This window comes from Sciurus carolinensis, unplaced genomic scaffold, assembly GCF_902686445.1.
Source record: "Sciurus carolinensis unplaced genomic scaffold, mSciCar1.2, whole genome shotgun sequence".
NCBI classification, from domain to species: Eukaryota; Metazoa; Chordata; class Mammalia; order Rodentia; family Sciuridae; genus Sciurus; species Sciurus carolinensis.
The window spans coordinates 13,808-19,977 of NW_025920516.1; the positions used below are offsets into that span (position 1 = coordinate 13,808).

A 6,170-nucleotide genomic window follows, 5' to 3' on the forward strand; every position below is an offset into this window, starting at 1 on the left:
AGAGCCTATGCATTATAGAAACTAGTGTACCATTAGAAACACATGGAGAATGTTAAAATAAGTCAATAATCTTAGTATTAAAAATAAATTAAAACTGGATAATTCACTGCCATGATGGAACCTTCGCAAGTTCAAATTGCACATTTTTCAGTCTTTAACAGGATACTAAAATTTCCTCTCCATGCTTAAATTAAATCTTCACAGGATTAAAATAACATTACAGATGTAAAGTTTACTGATAGATTTTAAAATACCAAGGAGGAAAAAGAGATCATTAAAGAGTGAGGTTGATAAGCAAACTCTGACTTCCATACCCATGCTTGAAGGAATGACATTCAGGGCCCCAGACATGACTGAGTTCTCAGATAAATTCAAACAAAACTATTATAACACAGCAAACTGAAAGTTCACTTGAGGTTAAAGCAGGTTAAAAAACAGAATGAAGGCATGGGAGTAAGTACGTTTTAAAAAATAGGTTAAGAGACAGAAGGATGTGAACACTTCTAAGAAAGAAAAATTTTTATTCAATAATGAAATTCAAGTTTAGAATAAGGAACAACACACAGATTGGGATTTAGTATTAGCATGAAAGGAAAGAATATCATTTGAAGCAAATATGCCTTATAATACAATATGGCTTTTTAAGACACTGCTTATAAAAACAACACAAGTTGAATCAGTGACTCAACAACTACAGACAAAAATTTCAATTGAAATAATTTATCTCATGTCTCCTCACCCTCGACTGGATTTAACAAACAGGGAAGTCTTAATAGAAGATTACTGAGAACACCTTTTATATCAAATACACATATTGAGTATAGTTCTACTATTTAATGGATAATTATGTGGTATATTTGAAAAGTAATTTCTATGATAGGAAGAAAGGACTAGAGAATAGCATTCAAATATTAATATCAACATATCAATACCATCATTTGCAGCAGAAAGTGATGCAATTCTCTTAAGCATTACCATCACAGGCTAAAGGGAATTTTCTTAAGGATTCTTCCTATTGCTTCCTTCATGTCTCTGTTCCTCAAGCTATAGATGAAGGGGTTCAGCATGGAAGTGGCCACCATGTACATCAGAGCCATGACAGTATCTTTCACAGTAGAATTATTAGCTGATGGACATAAGTAGAGTCCAATGACTGTCCTGAAGAAGAGCAACACCACAGAGAGGTGGGAGCCACAGGTGGAGAAGGCCTTACGGATACCATGAACAGAAGGGATCTTGAGAATGGAGGACACGATGTGCCCATAGGAAACAACAATGAGGACAAAGGGAATGACGAGAATGAGGCCTGCTGTGATGAATATCACCAACTCATTGACATGAGTGTCGGAGCAGGACAGCTTCAGAAGAGCAGAAATATCACAGAAAAAGTGGGGGATCACGTTCTCTGCACAGAAACACAATCTGTCCATAAGTAGGGTGTGGAGCATGGCATGGAACATGGTCAACACCCAGGACAGCACCACCAGGGAGAGAGAGTTTGGGGCTCATGATGGTGGGGTAGTGCAGGGGGAAGCAGATAGCCACATAGCGGTCATAGGCCATGGCCACTAGAAGGAAGCTCTCCAGGTCTCCAAAAAACAGGAAGAAGTACATTTGGGTCAGGCAGCCTGCATAAGGGATGGTTGTAATTTGGCTCTGCATGGTTTGCAGCAGTTTAGGAATGGTCACAGAGGAAAAGCAGAGGTCAGAGAAGGACAAATTGCTGAGAAACAAATACATGGGAGTGTAGAGATGGGAGTCCAGGCGAATGAGGACAATGATGATGAGGTTCCCCAGAATAGTAGTAAGATACATGGTCAGGAATAAAGCATACAATAGGTTGTGGTGTTCTGGCTGGATGGGCAGGCCCAGCAGGAAGAACTCTGAGGTGGTACATTGGTTCCTTCCTGTCATACTCTATCTCTAGTGTCTTTAAGAGAAGATAATAGGATTTTTTAAAACATAAATTAAAAAGCCAAACACATTTGTATGATGTGCTGTCCCTTAGGAGCTCTTCAATAATTGACCGCATTGATCTCACACTCAGCATTCAAAATCACATCTACAATGAGATTATGACACATCACTCAATCTAAGCCATCTCTCCAAGTTAGTTTCCTCACTTATCATTGAATGTAACTATGCTGACTCTTTTCTCCCTTCTGAAATACTCTTATCTACTAGATTCTGTGTGATCACACTGATTCTTTGATACTTCCATGGACATTTATTATCAATAATTATGATTGTTTACTTCTCTGATAGTGTCTTACATGTCACTGTTTCCTGAGTTTTCCCCTGAACACTTCCCCTAAAATTCTATAGGTTTGTAAGTGATCACCTAATCCAATGGCATTGATATGCGATCTAAACCTGTGATAAATAGCTCTATCACTTTCAGTTTTGAATCACCAACTGCTTACTCATTAGCTCCTCATCAGTATACTACAACCATGTGCAGCTCAAGAGATCCCAAATGAAACCCATGACTCACTCTACCCTCTCCAAATTCACTCCTCCATTCTCTTTTAACTCAGTAAAAGGAATCCAGGCTCAAGTCAGAAACCTGAGAGCTGTATTTCATCTGTTCATTTCCCTCTCATTAACAGCTCACCTAGCAAGCCCTCTAGATTCTGCCACTTCATTCTTTAGTTCTTCCACCCTTTATCCCAACTGCCACAATGTGAACAAGGCTGACAACATTCCTTGTCTGGACTTTAGAACAGCGTATTGCTTCATCTCACTGCTTCCATGCTCTCTCTCCTTCAAACTCATCTCACTCTGGCATCTGACATTAAAATCCAATCATCATTGTGATGAAAATTTCATGGATACTCATTATTTTTAAGATCAAAATCCTTTTAAAGACAGAAAAGAAAAAGGTATTTCACATTGTGACCCTTACCTAAATCCACAGTTCCGAATGACCCCACAATAACTCTTACATCCCTTCTCTTACAACATTGTGAACTTACAGGTCTTAATTTCTTGATTCCAGCCTTTCAGAGTTGCTGTTCCTCTTGCCTAGCCTTGTCTTCCTCCTTCTACTTCACTTGACATACCCCACTTATTTTTCAAGATCTTTATTTGTGACTTGCTTAGATATAACTTGCCTGCTTCCTTAGACTACCTGCGTCTTACACTCATCATACAGCACTCAATTATCTTGGTTTCTTATTTGTAGCTGACTTTCCACTAGAGTATAAATTCCATGCTGGAAAGGTCACCTCAGCCTTCATGACTGCAACAGAGCCAGTACCAGGCATGGTACCAGAATATAGCCAGTGTTTCTTGAATATCTACTGGCTACCCTTCAGGCTGAGATATACATGCAGCAAAATTCAGAGACAGAAGCTCTGGAATGAATCTGACCTTACTTTCCTATGTATATATGTGAATATATATATAAATTACCCATTTTGTATATCCAGAAGGCACTAATTAAAAAAAAACTATAGGTAAAAACAGAAAAATCATTAAATCAGAGGGAAGGGAGTGGGGAGGGAAAAGGGAAGTACTGGGAACTGAATTAGAGCAAAGTATAATCCATGCTTTTGTGATTGTGTCAAAAATAAATTCTAATATAACTATAAAAAACCCATTAAAATACAACTTTGATTGTAGGTTTATAATAAATAATAAAATCAGAAAAAATTTTGAAGGCAGCATATTCCCTTTGAATTTAGAATCACTACTCCTACTAAATCCTCCCAGAGGAACTCACTAGCTTGAACTGTACACTAGATTTTGACCCTTGATTAAAGAACACATGGCTTCAAATCAATGGAGAATATTAGATAACTCAAACACACTATATTTATTCTAAACAGACAACTACATATTCTGGTATATGTGACTACAGTGGTATTTTGGTTCTTGTGTAGATATTCACATGACTCATTGATATCAGTATGAAAAATGTTAATCCAAGGGCAAAGTTTAGTAGTTTTGGGAGAGTTAAAATTCAGGAAAAGTGTTGATCCAATAGAGAGATTTAGTAATTTACAGAGAATTAAACTAATAAAGATATTTTGTACCTTTGAGATCTCACTCCATTTTTCTTCAGATATCCACACTCAAGAGTGCCCAGAGCCAAGGAAAATGAAGGGGGACATTAAGGCCCATGAGAAGTTCCTCCCCTAAACAGAAAACTGAATCCAATTGCTGAACTTTTCACCCTGCTGATGGTGTCTAATATAGTCACATTAATGGTTTTTACATCTACCATAATACACTGGTATTGCAGATAGGCAAGGGATCAATTAATTTGTATACATGCAATTTCTCAGAATGTTGCTTTCCTGAGAAATGAGTGGGATGTATCTCTGACTTCAAGGGTCTTAAGTTTGAAACAGCACAAGTGCACATTTGTTCTAAATCAAATTTAAAAAACCCTGTGCCCTGCTAGTTGTAATCTCATTGTGTATACACAACTAGGAAAGATTCAAGGGAGTTGCAGAGAGTGAGGGTGGAGACCCTGCCACACACCCTCCCCCAAATAAACCAACTTCTTTGATGCTTAAAAAAAGAAAGTATCCTGAAGTATGATCATACAATTTGGGGAATCAAGATCCTCAGACGGATAGACAATAAGACACCAGTTCATTCACCCTCCTGACTACTTACCCAGTGTCTGAGGGTGACTCTAGGGCCCATATCCAAGATCCTGGTCCCCTTTATTCATTATGGGCTATGAAGTCACAGCCTCTATAGTCAGCAGCCACCTCTGCACCACCCATGCTCACATTCCTCATTCTACTCATCCCTGGGTCTAAGGGGTTCTGTGTCCCAGAGGAGTCCACATCCTGGAGAAGCTCATTAAAAACAAAATACTTACCCAGTACCTCCTAGGACAAGTTTTCTCAGAGTCCTGTTATTTTGACTGATTATAGCCACTGATCACTCCTGACTACATTCTGGGGAAAGATGGGGATGGAGAAATACTTTGTGATGCATGCTTACTAACTGCCTATGGAATGGAATAGTCTTGTGTAACTGGAGCCTACATTTTGGGAGGTGAAGAACAGTGTTTGGAGAAACGATAAATTAAGCAAAAACCAGAATGTGAATATCTCAAGAGTAGAAGAGTTATGCTTTACCTTGTGGACTGGAAGCTATCAGTAATCTCTGAGTTCAGTACCACCATGAAAGATACATATTTTGGAAATTTTCCAAGGGTGGAAGAATCTCTAACTACAATTGAACTCCTCATAAACATACTCCATGAGAGAAATAAGCCTTCCATATTTACAGGGATCAGAATTCAACAATCCAAAGATATGCAGATATACAGGAAGTTCAGGGATTAAAGATGAACTCTCCCAAGTCATGTTCCATTTTTCTCAGGTCAAAATATAAAAGAACATCCATATTTATATCCCACCAAGTTAATTCTAGCTCCTTAACTCTTTAGGAAAAGTTTAATAGCACCCATCACCACCATCCTTCCAACTAGTCTCTATGTCAGATTACATTGCAGCCAGCTTTTCCTTACCTCTCAATTCATCATGGATCTCTAATTGATATTTGTAATTCTTTCCACACCTCTTCCATGTTTCCTTTTTAATTACTTAAGCTAGATTAACCCTTCATTCCTAAGCAATCTGAATCCTCAGTATTTTGCTCTTTATTGGGTTACTGTAATGATTTCCCATCTTATGACATCCCACCCAAATCTCCTGGATATCAGAATGGGTCTCTTACTTTCTCATTTTGTAGAGAAAGGCAATTTTCCACTATTAACTGGAAATGACTTGCCTCAGGTAATATAGCAACTACCTTGTTTGGCTGTTGTTCAGTGACATAAAGAACCTTAAATTGCCAACTGGTAGAAAGAAACCATTGAAGCATTCTTGGTGGAAGGATTCCTTTCTTGGGAATGAAATGAGACACTTCTTGTGTGCCACTTCAAATTCTCTCAACCATCATCTTTTACTTCAAACAAAGCTGCAGTAAGCAGTTTTATACACTTCAACCACCAGCCTCATGTAGTTAAAATGACAGCGTTACCTCAGTCATATTTAACATGTTCCTTGTGTCCTGTCATTGGGTCTCTCTGATTCCATGGAGGGAATATCATGGAAAACCAGCTCAACACTCACACATGCAGAACTGGTAAGTGGAAGGGAGTCAATGGCAATGAGTCAATTCTTACAAGTGCTGAATGCTGA

General features: G+C 38.3%; 1 pseudogene; it reads right to left on the reverse strand.

Annotated features, from left to right (window-relative positions):
• Positions 1-977: 977 nt before the first annotated feature.
• On the reverse strand, positions 978-1,914 carry LOC124975810 (olfactory receptor 1468-like; annotated as a pseudogene).
• Positions 1,915-6,170: the final 4,256 nt, after the last annotated feature.